Genomic DNA, 15,686 nt, shown 5'->3' with positions numbered 1-15,686 from the left:
ACCAGTTCGGGCTCCTTCCCTGCCAGAGAGGTGACATTCCATGTCCCAAGAGCTAGCTTCTGCAGCCGAGGATCGGACCGCCAGGGTCCCCGCCTTTGGCTGCCGCCCAGCTCGCATTGCACCCGACCCCTTTGACCCCTCCCACGGGTGGTGAGACCATGAGAAGAGCTTTAAGCTAGCATTTTCAAATTCTGATTAGAGTCGGCATACTTGAAACATGCAATATTCCACAGTATTTAAGTTTGAGTCATTTGTGTGGACATGCAGCAAGGTCATGAGCAATATTTCTTCTAATTTTCCATTTGTAATAGCATTCACACAAACTGCCTGAGTATTACTTGGACCACGGTGAGCAAAATCAAACAAGCGTTACACCTGTCTAAAACCTGAGATCACAAGTTACATGAAGCAGATATGTTACAATACAAGCAAAAATCAAACCACTGAATAGAGAGTTGTAACATATATACCAGCCCTCATTCGTTACTTTTATTTTAGCATGGGTCTTTTCAAGAATAATCAAGTCTCAATACAACCTGTAGCAATATGGTCCCACACTGCCTACTCATTAATCATGGAAAGCATGTCATTTAGTTAAACACAAACATTTCTAGCCTCCTGTCCACCGAAAAGTGTGAAAGAGGTTTAAACAAACAAAGAGGCTCATTTAAGGGGCTCGTAAACTATGTCCACATATGGTTTTCGTGAATTAAGTGGTCTCAAGGGGTGTTCACACGGCAAAATTTGGTCCGGTGCTACACCGGGGCTGCCCCAGTAGAGTGTTCACGCGTGCAAATTAGCTCCGGCGTAGCCCCGGAAAACAGCTTACACCGGACCAAATTTGATCCACCACAGGGAGGTGGTTTAAAAATTTGCTCCGGAGCAAAAGCTCGTTTGCGCAGCAGCACCGATGTAAATTTGCACGTGTGAACGCAACTGGGTTAAATTTGCTCCAGAGCAAATGCTTGTGAAGAGTTTACGTACGGCGAGAATGCGTTGCTTTCACGCTCTGTCGGACTGCATGTGTTTGTTTAATAACGACACAAGACTTAGCTGGTAACATCTGGACTGTCTGAGTTGTTTGTGTAGTTTGTTCCTTTGTTGTGTGCTCACAACCCCCCACCCCCATATAATTTATTTTTTGATTTCCTCTCTGATTTTCTGTTTGGCGCATTACGTGTTTGCTTTTCTGAGTGTCATTGAAGTCATCGTTGATTTGCGTTTTTCGGGGGCGGTCACTCTCGAGCAGAAGGCACGGAGACCGAGAAGGAGAAGGACGTGCCTGTCCAGTAGTCCTTGAGTTGTGTATACGTTTAAAAAAAACAACAACACGACAGCTCATTTGTTTTCTGTCGTTTTGCTCCGCTGCAGAAACTGCCGTGTGAACGCAAGTGGGGCTGCACGACGCTGTGCCGGTGCTGACATGCTCAGCGGCTTTGTTCGTGTGAACGCTCCACACATTTTGCTGCGGTGCAAAATATATCGCAACAAAATACATCGGTGCAGGGCCGGAGCAAATGTGTACCGTGTGAACACCCCTTCAATGTTGCCTGCAGCTGCGCGTTGTGCGCGCCAGCATCACCGTGTGCGCCTGGGAGCACGAGAGCTACGCAAAATTGCTCACGAGCAAAATTTAGAGGGAACATTGGTCATGCGGACATTTGGCGACTGATTCACAGCCTCTTCTAAGGAAAACCATGCCTGCAAGCTGAATTCTCGCAGTATTTGTGAATTCACACCAACTCCAGAATCCATCCAATAAAATAAAAATATGTGCCATCCTATTGTCAATCCCCATGATAAGTTATTTTATGATAAGATATTTGATTAATTCGGCTTGATGCACTCAGCAGGAGTTGGCCACCATGTGCAAACACGATGCCGTCTCTCAACGGCTTTCAATTCTCGCACACATTTTATTCATAAACTCCTGTATGTAAGTGTTCTGCCCACAGTAAAAGTTTCGGGCCATTTCATTAATAGAAATCGTGTTTAGAATATTCATTTAGTTATCGCGGTGCATTGTGGGTAGCAGACGCCGTGTTGGTAGCAGACTAATCGTTCCAGAAAGCCCGATTGTGGTCGTTGCAACTGGTCCTCCTGAGTTATATTCCTTTCGTTTCACCTTCGAAAGCAATGGCTGTAAGTCTGCTTGTGCTTAGAATTATTTAGAAATGTGTTTCGGAAATCGTTTTTCTTCAATTGTTGTCATTGAAACTCGCTAGCTCAGAGTACAGTACGGCTAACGACATAGCGATGATGCTAAATGAATGCTAACAACATAGCGACGATGCTAGGTCGGTGCTAGCGAGCTAATTAGCATGCGAAAGAATCGCGAAAACGCCTTGTTTATCGTTGTTTGTCACACTTCGAGCTGCATTTATGTCTTTGTTTAGTACCAGATGATGTGTGTTGTATTTATGTACACGAGGTTAGTGTTTAAATCTGTTCATTTCAGTTTCACTCTACATTTCATTGAGCTGATGTCACAGTTGTTCACTGTATGTGTACACATTGAAGAGATATGTCAGATCGTTTTAAAGTGCTATTTTCTTTGTCCAATTGTAATGGTCAGACAGTTTAAAATTATGCTAAATGCAACGTTTATTTGTGCCTCAACAAAAACAACTGATGAAAAGTGGCTTTAACGAGCCTCGAACCTCTCTTTTTTGATGTAATACATTTTTCTACTTGTTTAAGTACAGTACTTTTGGATCTAGACAATGTAAAATGTAATGTAGACAAGAAAAAAATTCTATGTCCCTTCATTGCGTTCTATTGAATACAATTAAAGTTTTGCAAAAATGATGGTGGATTTTGGGTAGGACTGAGGCTTTACTTAATTTGGGTACTGTTATTATTAATTGCATTTCCAATTTTAATCGGATACATTTAACCAAATCACATGGAAATAATAGGAGTCCAACACAAACTCAGAACAAACACATTCAATAAAATACATTCCTCACAAAAAAATTGAATTCACATAACTTGTAAAGGTCTTTGAAAAACAAACAAAAAAAGCTATGATGGCCAGTCCCTCCCACACCCTCCAGCCCGCCCTGACAGCACTTGGTAGCTCCTTCAGCCAGAGACTGTTACACCCGCGCTGCAAGAAGGAGAGATACCGACGCTCGTTCCTACCGACTGCTGTCAGGCTGATGAATAAAAAAATAACAATCATAATAATAATAATAATTAAATGATGTGAAGGAAAATTGTAAATAGTACTGCGATTTATCCATTTAAGATAAGATAAGATATCCTTTATTCGTCCCACAATGGGGAAATTTACAGCCTCCAGCAGCAAGAATGAATGTAGAAAGAAGAAAGGAAAAAGAGAAAAAAAACAAACAAACATCTTTCAATTAAATACAATATGAACACAAATGGATAAAAAATATTATTTTGTGTTCATATTGCATTTAATTGAAAGATGTTTGTTGTTTTTTTTCTCTTTCTTCTTTCTACATACATTCTTGCTGCTGGAGGCTGTAAATTTCCCCAGTGTGGGACGAATAAAGGATATCTTATCTTAAATAACTATTTCTCAAGGTGGCTCTTCAAAGAGCAGCAAGGGGATTTGTCATTTATAATTTTGGTCCAGTACCAAATTTCGACACTAGTTGAAGTAGAGAGCAAAAAGTGTGAAATTGTTGCAGTACCAAATTTTGACACGAGCTGCAGTAGAGAGCAAAAAGTATGAAGTTGGTGCAGTACTGAATTTCGACAGAAGCTGCAGTAGAGAGCAAAAAGGGTGTGAATTCCCGGCGAAAAATTCTCAACATGGACCCATTCTGGGGACCTTTGGGGAAAAGCACAGGGTACCCGTTTTGGACACTTTGGAGTTGATTTAGAGGGTGTCAAAGTGAGGACCGGCCAAAATGTCCTCACTTCGTCAAAATGTCCTCACTCCGTTGGTTAAAAACTCACGCCGGTCCTCACAATGTAGTGAGTACAAGAACACACACACACACACACTCTTTCCCAAAGTGAGCTGGAATCATAACTGTAATTTATTGGTCATTTATACAGCATTTATACATCATACAAGATGCTGGCCCACATTTCGGCTATTCTTTTTAATCACCTATTGAACTTGCCTTGGGGAACGACCCAGTTTTGATTGACCAATGTCTCACTGCGTCTCTGTAAAGCCCCTTGCTTGCCTACACCCATCGTTGCTTTTCCACCCCCGCCTTCCCCTACAAAAAAAAAATAACAATAATTGGACATCAGGTTTTTATTGGATTGGACTTTTGTTTTTGTTTTTTCATTCACATTTCAATGTCTGTTTTATTGTCCCCCGCGACCCTTGTGAGGATAAAGCGGGACGGAAAATGGATGGATGGATGGATGGATGTTTTATTGTTATCAAATCATTTAGTACAAGAAAGCTATTTCTACACATTTCCTTTCCTCACTTAGGGAGATACAGTTATAGTGATTTATCAGAGATGTTTTTTCTCCCAATGTCGATGGTTGTTATACTTTATGTTATTGTTAGCGTTGGGTTCATTCCGATAAGAAAGTGAGGGAAAAAAAATCACATCTTAAGATAATAGGAACAGCTTGACAAGAAGCGCTTTGAGAATTACTTCCTTCTGGCGGTAGAACAGAACATCATCAATAAAAAAAACACAATAGTTCCATGAAGTGATTTTCAAAGGTAACATAATTCATGCAGATAAACTGTGTGATTGACTTCCTGTTTTTTGATTATTTGAACCCTTATCATGCCCTTGCCATAGTGCAACGTTCATGATGAATCACCCATAGTATTTACACGTTGAAGACTCAGTGGGTAATCATAAAATACATTGTCAAGGCTCCGGCCTACCTGTTCTACGACCTGTCAGTTGGAATAATCCTCTGTCATCAATGGACTAGTGTAATGGACTGCAATCCTCTCAAGCGTTTCACAAAGTAATATTCTCAGTGATGAGACTATCTTCAAAGAAAGACCCGATACCACAAATCCTCATCCTTTTTCCACCATCAATCATACTATTCCTCATGCTGCAGTGTTGGTCCCTTTTGAAGGGTTTGGGGAGACAATGTCAATTGCTTCGAACCAAGTGTGTGTCAAATTGATGAGGAAAAAAAATGTTTGCATGATGGCAGCACTGCTATTACAAAGAGAGCTAGCTCATCATAATCCTGTGATAGCTGGAATCTCATTTGCCATGGGTAAGTGAGTTAGAATAAAAAGGCATCAGGTTACATTGCTGTTTCCTGGCATGAAAGGCTGTTGACACGACTCATGCGGTCTGTCATATCTGTCCCTGCCCTAAAGTCTACTCCAGACATTTTCATAATGATTGCATCTTCATGAATTATCTATTTGACAAGGTGGATTAATGATTTTGTTCACACTACATACGATTTCCATTGTCTGTTTCTTACTGAAGCATTTTCCTATTTTGCAGTTTCGTTGGTTCGTGTTAACTATGTGAGGAGCCATTTTATTGTGAGCACACAGCTTTTCCATCCCTCAGCGGGTTATCGAACACATGAATGACATTTTTTCATAATGCCTGTGGGAATGTTTCTGTTGACTTCGTCTTCTTATCAGCTTACGAGGATAAATTCAGCTCAATATACATGTGTGCTTGTTTTCACTTAAATATACTGTAACAGTGTTTTCCGTTGATTTGTTGGTCTCGCCACAAATGATTTTGACCACCAACTATGAGCCATTGCTATCTGAATTTGCAGAGTGGAGTACCTTCATATTTTGTAAAGTAACTCTTCTATATGCACCAACAACTTAGCTTATCTTTACATATTTACGTTTATAACTATTGCCTCCATTCAAACCCATAAACGCTGTATTCCTCCATTGCCGGTTGATACATTATCAACACATACTGAGGAACAATTTGCACTCGTTTCTCCAGATGGCACGGTTATACACGTCGACCTCACAGTGCAGTAATGCAGGGTTTGGTTCCAGCTCAAGCTTTCCTGTATGGAGTTTGCATGTTCTCCCCGGGCCTGTGTGTGTACTCCGATGTCCTCCTACATTCCAAAACATGCATAGTAAGTTAATGGAACACTCTCAATTGCTCCTAGGTATGAGTGTGAGGTGGTTGTGGTTGTTCCGTCTATGTGTGCCCTGTATTTGGCTGACAGGGCGTTTCCCCACCTACAGCTCAGGGATTCTCCACCACCCCCCGCGACCCTTGTGAGGACAAAGCAGATCAGAAAATGGATGGATGGATGGAGAATATTAAGACTTTATACAAATTAAAGTATGGCAAACAAAACAACAATGAAACATGTTTTGTCTGAAATATCAGTAGTGTATAGGTGTGTGAGAAAGGTGTCGAAGAGTATACTAACCAAAAAAAACAAAAAACTAAGTAAAAGGTGCATGTGCTCAGGCTTTGTGTGATAGGAATAGAGAGTGACAAAGGGGAGGCCACTATATGTATCAGTGCATTATTCAACTCTTCCTGAGTTATTCACTGCATCGGGCTTTTTTTCATGTTTTTCAGTCATTAGTTGAGTTAGTTGAGTTAGTTGAGTTCACTGCTTAGCACCCAAGTGTCTGTATTATCAATACCAACTGTACAAGGAAATCTACTCTTGATCAAAACACACATGGGTCTGGTTCAGGAGTTGTCTACCTGCTTCCTGAAATAGCTTCAAATGTTTCCTGATCGGGCGGCCCGGTAGTCGAGTGGTTCGCACGTTGACTTCACAGTGCAGAGATATCGGGTTCAATCCCAGCTCCGGCCTTCCTGGGTGGAGTTTGCATGTTCTCCCCGTGCTTCCGTGGGTTTTCTCCGGGTCCTTCGGTTTCCTCTCACATTCCAAAAACATGCATGGCAGGCTGATTGAACACTCCAAACTGTCCCTAGGTGTGAGTGTGAGTGCGAATGGTTGTTCGTCTCTGTGTGCCCTGCGATTGGCTGGCAACCGATTCAGGGTGTCCCCCCGCCTACTGCCCGGAGACAGCTGGGATAGGCTCCAGCACCCCCCACGACCCTAGTGAGGTTCAAGCGGTTAGGAAGATGAACAAAAAACTAGAGCACAATAAGGTTTGTACCTGCTATCATAACATAACGCTTCTGCTTATTTTAAACAACTTCACCATAGAGAGGGGATGGTTGGATGATCAATGAATCCCATATGTCACTTCACTGCTGACAAACAGCAAGAAAGATACAGTGTGCAGGCACTCTAATGATACATCATGGGATTTCCAAACAGCATCAGTATTTTTCCCATCCATTGACATGACAGCGGTCAGCCCTGCAAGATGATTATTGTAGACATGGCACTGCAGTTTAATTCCTGGCGTTAATGTGTGTAATTTTTTTTTTCCTGGCAGTTTCAATTCACACACTCACTTCTGTGTGTGTGTGTGTGTGTGTGTGTGCGTGTGTGTGTGTGTGTGTGTGTGTGTGTGTGAGAAAACAGGCGACCTTAAGTGAAATTCCTGTATGTGTGAAAATACTCAATTTGTACATATTTTATCATTGTAAAAATGTATGTGCAATTTCAGTGATTGTGTGTGTGCGTGCGTGTGTGTGTGTGTGTGTGTGTGTGTGTGTGTGTGTGTGTGTGTGTGTGTGTGTGTGTGTGTGTGTGTGTGTGTGTGTGTGTGTGCGTTTGTATTCATGACATCTCAGGACAATTTTATGATAACACACCTTCACAATGAGGACCTGTGGAAAAATGAGGACATTTTTCGCGTCCTCATATTTCCACGCAGTCTACACTACTCTAGAGCTCAGGAGGATACTCCCACACCAAAAATAAGTGATGTCCTGAAAGAGCACAATTTTCAGAAATTGTGTGTTTAAGTGTGTTTAACTTTCGACTCACTTTTCATTTGGAAAACTAGTGGCCAACTTCGGTACTTAACACACTTTTAACACACTTTCAGTGACGTCATTGTGCAGGACCTCAAATGTCATCTTTTTCGGACTGACTCACACATTTTCCCCGCCCTCGTCCTGATAAGTCACATCAATTAGCAGTCACACAAAATCCAACATGTGAAGCAGCCAGACAATCCTACTCTCAAACACGACCACGCGTGGATGACCATCGGGTAAGCAATTCCTTTTCATTTATCTTACCGTAACATAGAAGTTGTTCAATATAACCGTGTTTAACAGTGCCCACCAAAGGTAATATCATTCAATAAGACAGCTAGCTAGCTAGCTAGCTCGATCGTTAGCATGCTAATAAGCTTCCAGTAAAAGTAATGTGGACATGTCCTGCAGGCAAGGTTCTGGAAAACTTTTCTAAATCTTTAACAACACAGTCTGTGGAACTTGGTTTTGGTACCATATGTTTATTTCAGTGCAGTATTTGTTTTATTCGATTGCAGTTAATTTAAATTAGTTAGTACAGGTAGCCTAATGAAAGTGGGCCAGGCACTTCTAGCATTTACGCTAAGCCCGGTGTATTTACACTGTTTATTCTTGTGCTGATTCAATTGTACACCGTTTCAATGAAAAAAACAAACAAACGTTTGCAATGAAATTATAGCAGAATTCAGCTTTGTTGGTACATTTGGTCAAGACAATATTGTGTTACTCTATTTTAATTTTACATTGTTATCTGCCTGACAAATGGTTTGCCTGAATCTATTAGTCTGACCAGCAAATGTTTGATGAAATGAATTTTTGTATTTTTGAGGAAGAAAATAATATTCCTTTGGCTCAGTACTTTTTGAGCCAAAATAAGTGCTGCCATAATATTGTGCTTGCTTGTCTGGCTGACTTCTTCTCACTATTCCATTGTAGATGTTTACTGGTGGTGATAATGTCACAAAGAAGAACCAGACTGAGCCCTGAATCTGAGGCTGCTCCTTTTATCTGGAGTCAACAAGCCTTGTTTGAAAGCCCAGTGGATCAATTATTATAAAGGTATGCTATCAATCTACCTGCTATCTAATTCTTATGGCTACCGCAAGCACATGACAAGAGCTGCAACCAAAGCCTGTCACAGTGACAGATTTTATTCATACATTGTATTTACCCCAAAAATGTCACAATAAACAGCATATTTTTTATGCCATGATCATATTGGAGCAAAAATAATTGAAGTACTTTTGAAGAAAATGTTTAGCAGCCATTATCATTCAATTATTGAGAATATTGTATTGCCATGTAGAACTAGGAATATCTTGGAATGAAAAAATAGAAATAGAAATTATTCGGCTTCTGTTAAAATATTGTGCTTCACCAAATATCACAATTCATAAAAACGCATACCATCCGTAATAGTAGAGGAAAATTAGATGCCTTTAAACTTCCTTCATAATGCTTATTTCACCTGATTGAAGAAGGCTGTGGTAGCTGTTTGACAAATCCACATTTTTATCAGCAATTTGTACTGCCCATCAAAAGTCTCTACTTAGTTGAAAACAACGAATGGTCACCGGAATTATTTTTCAGTCATTACATTGTTTTAGTCTGAAAGAGTATGTTTCGGGTATTGTCTTTATTATTTGAACTCAGTCATGTCTGTTGTCCTGAAATTGTTAGCTATAAGAGCTGTACAGTGGTAACTACCATAAAGAGCCGGCTTGTGCTGTGTATGAAGTTTAATTTATTCAAAAGTCATGTAACTACGACATATTTCTGACACTCTATGGTTGCTATGTTGATTTTCATGATTTCAGTCATGCCCTCATATTTCCCAGTTACTGTAGAATACTTTTTAGAATATTTCTGATACTGTAATGTTGCTGAAAAACCTGAGTGTGATCAGGTGAAATGACTTTTGTCTGGACCTAACACTGGAGAGCCCGTGTTCGAATGTCCCGTAATGGCACCGTAATGGTGTTATGTTGCAGACACCAAGTGACGGGATCTTGACTGAACCTTCTGGAGACCAAGAAGGGAGTGAGAGATCCATTTCATCCTTACAACAGGTTACTAGTTCTTATCATGATATACTAGGTTTGAGTTTTCAGGTTTCTTTGACAAACACAGGAGAAGTTATAAATCAGAAACATGGACTCTCCATGATTTCAGTCGTCATGTCCTCATATTTCTCTAGACCTGAAAAACCCGAGTGTGTTTCAGGTGACATGACTTTTGCCTTAACCTAACATCTGGTGAGCCTGCGTTCGAATGTCCCCATATTGCTGTACCACAGAACTGAACAGTGTTAACTTTCTATAGTGTGGTATATTCATCCCAAACTCTCCCGTGAGCAATGTTCAATGATAATTAATGTTTATTCATTTCTTAAATGGTCAGAATGAAGAATGCTGAATATTTTGACACCGTAATGTTATGTTGCAGACACCAAGTGAACTGACTGAACCCTCTGGAGACCATGAATGGAGTGAGATATCCACTTCATTCTTACAACAGGTTACTACTTCTTATCATGATATACTAGGTTTGAGTTTTCAGCTTTCTTTGACAAACACAGGAGAAGTTGTAAGTCAGAAACATAGACTCTCCATGATTTCAGTCGTAATGTCCTCATATTTCTTGAGACCTGAAAAACCTGAGTGTGTTTCAGGTGACATGACTTTTGTCTTAACCTAACTCTGGAGAGCCTGTGTTCGAATGTCCCCATATTGCTGTTCCACAGAACTGAACAGTGTTAACTTTCTATAGTGTGGTATATTCATCCCAAACTCTCCCGTGAGCAATGTTCAATGATAATTAATATTTATTCATTTCTTAACTGGTCAAAATGAAGAATGCTGAATATTTTGACACCCTAATGTTATGTTGCAGACACCAAGTGACCTGACTGAACCCTCTGGAGACCATGAGTGGAATGATAGATACACTTCATCCTTACAACAGGTTACTACTTCTTGTCATGATATACTAGGTTTGAGTTTTCAGCTTTCTTTGACAAACACAGGAGAAGTTATAAATCAGAAACATGGACTCTCCATGATTTCAGTCGTCATGTCCTCATATTTCTTTAGACCTGAAAAACCTGAGTGTGTTTCAGGTGTCATGACTTTTGTCTTAACCTATCTCTGGAGAGCCTGTGTTCGAATGTCCCCATATTGCTGTTACTCAGAGCTGAACAGTGTTAACTTACTATAGTGTGGTACATTATTCTCAAACTCTCCTGTGGGCAATGTTCAATGAGAAATAATGTTTATTCATTTCTTAACTGGTCAGAATGAAGAATGCTGAAACTTTTGACACCGTAATGTTATGTTGCAGACATCAAGTGACAGGTACCTGACTGAACCCTCTGGAAACCAAGAATGGAGTGAGAGATCCACTTCATCCTTACAACAGGTTACTACTTCTTATCATGATATACTAGGTTTGAGTTTTCAGCTTTCTTCGACAAACACAGGAGAAGTTATAAATCAGAAACATGGACTCTCCATGATTTCAGTCGTCATGTCCTCATATTTCTTTAGACCTGAAAAACCTGAGTGTGTTTCAGGTGACATGACTTTTGTCTTAACCTAACTCTGGAGAGGCTGTGTCTAAATGTCCCCATATTGCTGTTCCACAGAGAAGAACAGTGTTAACTTTCTATAGTGTGGTACATTATTCCCAAACTCTCCTGTGAGCAATGTTCAATGATAATTAATATTTATTCATTTCTTAACTGGTCAGAATGAAGAATGCTGAATATTTTGACACCGTAATGTTATGTTGCAGACACCAAGTGACCTGACTGAACCCTCTGGAGACCATGAATGGAGTGAGAGATCCACTTCATCCTTTCAACAGGTTACTACTTCTTATCATGATATACTAGGTTTGAGTTTTTAGCTTTCTTTGACAAACACAGGAGAAGTTCTAAATCAGAAACATAGACTCTCCATGATTTCAGTCGTCATGTCCTCATATTTCTTCAGACCTGAAAAACCTGAGTGTGTTTCAGGTGACATGACTTTTGTCTTAACCTAACTCTGGAGAGCCTGTGTTCGAATGTCCCCATATTGCTGTTCCACAGAACTGAACAGTGTTAACTTTCTATAGTGTGGTATATTCATCCCAAACTCCCCCGTGAGCAATGTTCAATGATAATTAATATGTATTCATTTCTTAACTGGTCAGAATGAAGAATGCTGAAACTTTTGACACCGTAATGTTGTTATGTTGCAGACATCAAGTGACAGGTACCTGACTGAACCCTCTGGAAACCAAGAATGGAGTGAGAGATCCACTTCATCCTTACAACAGGTTACTACTTCTTATCATGATATACTAGGTTTGAGTTTTCAGCTTTCTTTGACAAACACAGGAGAAGTTATAAATCAGAAACATGGACTCTCCATGATTTCAGTCGTCATGTCCTCATATTTCTTTAGACCTGAAAAACCTGAGTGTGTTTCAGGTGTCATGACTTTTGTCTTAACCTATCTCTGGAGAGCCTGTGTTCGAATGTCCCCATATTGCTGTTACTCAGAGCTGAACAGTGTTAACTTACTATAGTGTGGTACATTATTCTCAAACTCTCCTGTGGGCAATGTTCAATGAGAAATAATGTTTATTCATTTCTTAACTGGTCAGAATGAAGAATGCTGAAACTTTTGACACCGTAATGTTATGTTGCAGACATCAAGTGACAGGTACCTGACTGAACCCTCTGGAAACCAAGAATGGAGTGAGAGATCCACTTCATCCTTACAACAGGTTACTACTTCTTATCATGATATACTAGGTTTGAGTTTTCAGCTTTCTTCGACAAACACAGGAGAAGTTATAAATCAGAAACATGGACTCTCCATGATTTCAGTCGTCATGTCCTCATATTTCTTTAGACCTGAAAAACCTGAGTGTGTTTCAGGTGACATGACTTTTGTCTTAACCTAACTCTGGAGAGGCTGTGTCTAAATGTCCCCATATTGCTGTTCCACAGAGAAGAACAGTGTTAACTTTCTATAGTGTGGTACATTATTCCCAAACTCTCCTGTGAGCAATGTTCAATGATAATTAATATTTATTCATTTCTTAACTGGTCAGAATGAAGAATGCTGAATATTTTGACACCGTAATGTTATGTTGCAGACACCAAGTGACCTGACTGAACCCTCTGGAGACCATGAATGGAGTGAGAGATCCACTTCATCCTTTCAACAGGTTACTACTTCTTATCATGATATACTAGGTTTGAGTTTTCAGCTTTCTTTGACAAACACAGGAGAAGTTCTAAATCAGAAACATAGACTCTCCATGATTTCAGTCGTCATGTCCTCATATTTCTTCAGACCTGAAAAACCTGAGTGTGTTTCAGGTGACATGACTTTTGTCTTAACCTAACTCTGGAGAGCCTGTGTTCGAATGTCCCCATATTGCTGTTCCACAGAACTGAACAGTGTTAACTTTCTATAGTGTGGTATATTCATCCCAAACTCCCCCGTGAGCAATGTTCAATGATAATTAATATGTATTCATTTCTTAACTGGTCAGAATGAAGAATGCTGAAACTTTTGACACCGTAATGTTGTTATGTTGCAGACATCAAGTGACAGGTACCTGACTGAACCCTCTGGAAACCAAGAATGGAGTGAGAGATCCACTTCATCCTTACAACAGGTTACTACTTCTTATCATGATATACTAGGTTTGAGTTTTCAGCTTTCTTTGACAAACACAGGAGAAGTTATAAATCAGAAACATGGACTCTCCATGATTTCAGTCGTCATGTCCTCATATTTCTTTAGACCTGAAAAACCTGAGTGTGTTTCAGGTGTCATGACTTTTGTCTTAACCTATCTCTGGAGAGCCTGTGTTCGAATGTCCCCATATTGCTGTTACTCAGAGCTGAACAGTGTTAACTTACTATAGTGTGGTACATTATTCTCAAACTCTCCTGTGGGCAATGTTCAATGAGAAATAATGTTTATTCATTTCTTAACTGGTCAGAATGAAGAATGCTGAAACTTTTGACACCGTAATGTTATGTTGCAGACATCAAGTGACAGGTACCTGACTGAACCCTCTGGAAACCAAGAATGGAGTGAGAGATCCACTTCATCCTTACAACAGGTTACTACTTCTTATCATGATATACTAGGTTTGAGTTTTCAGCTTTCTTCGACAAACACAGGAGAAGTTATAAATCAGAAACATGGACTCTCCATGATTTCAGTCGTCATGTCCTCATATTTCTTTAGACCTGAAAAACCTGAGTGTGTTTCAGGTGACATGACTTTTGTCTTAACCTAACTCTGGAGAGGCTGTGTCTAAATGTCCCCATATTGCTGTTCCACAGAGAAGAACAGTGTTAACTTTCTATAGTGTGGTACATTATTCCCAAACTCTCCTGTGAGCAATGTTCAATGATAATTAATATTTATTCATTTCTTAACTGGTCAGAATGAAGAATGCTGAATATTTTGACACCGTAATGTTATGTTGCAGACACCAAGTGACCTGACTGAACCCTCTGGAGACCATGAATGGAGTGAGAGATCCACTTCATCCTTTCAACAGGTTACTACTTCTTATCATGATATACTAGGTTTGAGTTTTCAGCTTTCTTTGACAAACACAGGAGAAGTTCTAAATCAGAAACATAGACTCTCCATGATTTCAGTCGTCATGTCCTCATATTTCTTCAGACCTGAAAAACCTGAGTGTGTTTCAGGTGACATGACTTTTGTCTTAACCTAACTCTGGAGAGCCTGTGTTCGAATGTCCCCATATTGCTGTTCCACAGAACTGAACAGTGTTAACTTTCTATAGTGTGGTATATTCATCCCAAACTCCCCCGTGAGCAATGTTCAATGATAATTAATATGTATTCATTTCTTAACTGGTCAGAATGAAGAATGCTGAAACTTTTGACACCGTAATGTTGTTATGTTGCAGACACCAAGTGACCTGACTGAACCCTCTGGAAACCAAGAATGGAGTGAGAGATCCACTTCATTCTTACAACAGGTTACTACTTCTTGTCATGATATACTAGGTTTGAGTTTTCAGCTTTCTTTGACAAACACAGGAGAAGTTATAAATCAGAAACATGGACTCTCCATGATTTCAGTCGTCATGTCCTCAAATTTCTTTAGACCTGAAAAACCCGAGTGTGTTTCAGGTGACATGACTTTTGCCTTAACCTAACTCTGGAGAGCCTGTGTTCGAATGTCCCCATATTGCTGTTCCACAGAACTGAACAGTGTTAACTTTCTATAGTGTGGTACATTCATCCCAAACTCTCCCGTGAGCAATGTTCAATGATAATTAATATTTATTCATTTCTTAACTGGTCAGAATGAAGAATGCTGAATATTTTGACACCGTAATGTTATGTTGCAGACACCAAGTGACCTGACTGAACCCTCTGGAGACCATGAATGGAGTGAGAGATCCACTTCATCCTTACAACAGGTTACTACTTCTTATCATGATATACTAGGTTTGAATTTTCAATGTTCTTTGACAAACACAGGAGAAGTTATAAATCAGAAACATGGACTCTCCATGATTTCAGTCGTCATGTCCTCAAATTTCTTTAGACCTGAAAAACCCGAGTGTGTTTCAGGTGACATGACTTTTGTCTTAACCTAACTCTGGAGAGCCTGTGTTCGAATGTCCCCATATTGCTGTTCCACAGAACTGAACAGTGTTAACTTTCTATAGTGTGGTATATTCATCCCAAACTCTCCCGTGAGCAATGTTCAATGATAATTAATATTTATTCATTTCTTAACTGGTCAGAATGAAGAATGCTGAATATTTTGACACCGTAATGTTATGTTGCAGACACAAAGT

At 39.9% G+C, this 15,686-nt stretch overlaps 1 long non-coding RNA gene across 1 annotated transcript; it reads left to right on the top strand.

Annotated features, from left to right (window-relative positions):
- The first annotated feature begins 11,165 nt into the window (after positions 1–11,165).
- On the top strand, positions 11,166–15,407 carry LOC127602344 (uncharacterized). Its single transcript, XR_007962767.1, has 6 exons — positions 11,166–11,246; positions 11,622–11,693; positions 12,072–12,149; positions 12,978–13,049; positions 13,428–13,533; positions 15,331–15,407. It is a non-coding gene; the product is annotated as an uncharacterized LOC127602344 (long non-coding RNA).
- The last annotated feature ends 279 nt before the right edge of the window (positions 15,408–15,686 follow it).

Source organism: Hippocampus zosterae, chromosome 6, assembly GCF_025434085.1.
Source record: "Hippocampus zosterae strain Florida chromosome 6, ASM2543408v3, whole genome shotgun sequence".
NCBI classification, from domain to species: Eukaryota; Metazoa; Chordata; class Actinopteri; order Syngnathiformes; family Syngnathidae; genus Hippocampus; species Hippocampus zosterae.
Note: the sequence above shows the minus strand (reverse complement) of the source record. Positions and strands in the feature narration are given on the sequence as shown.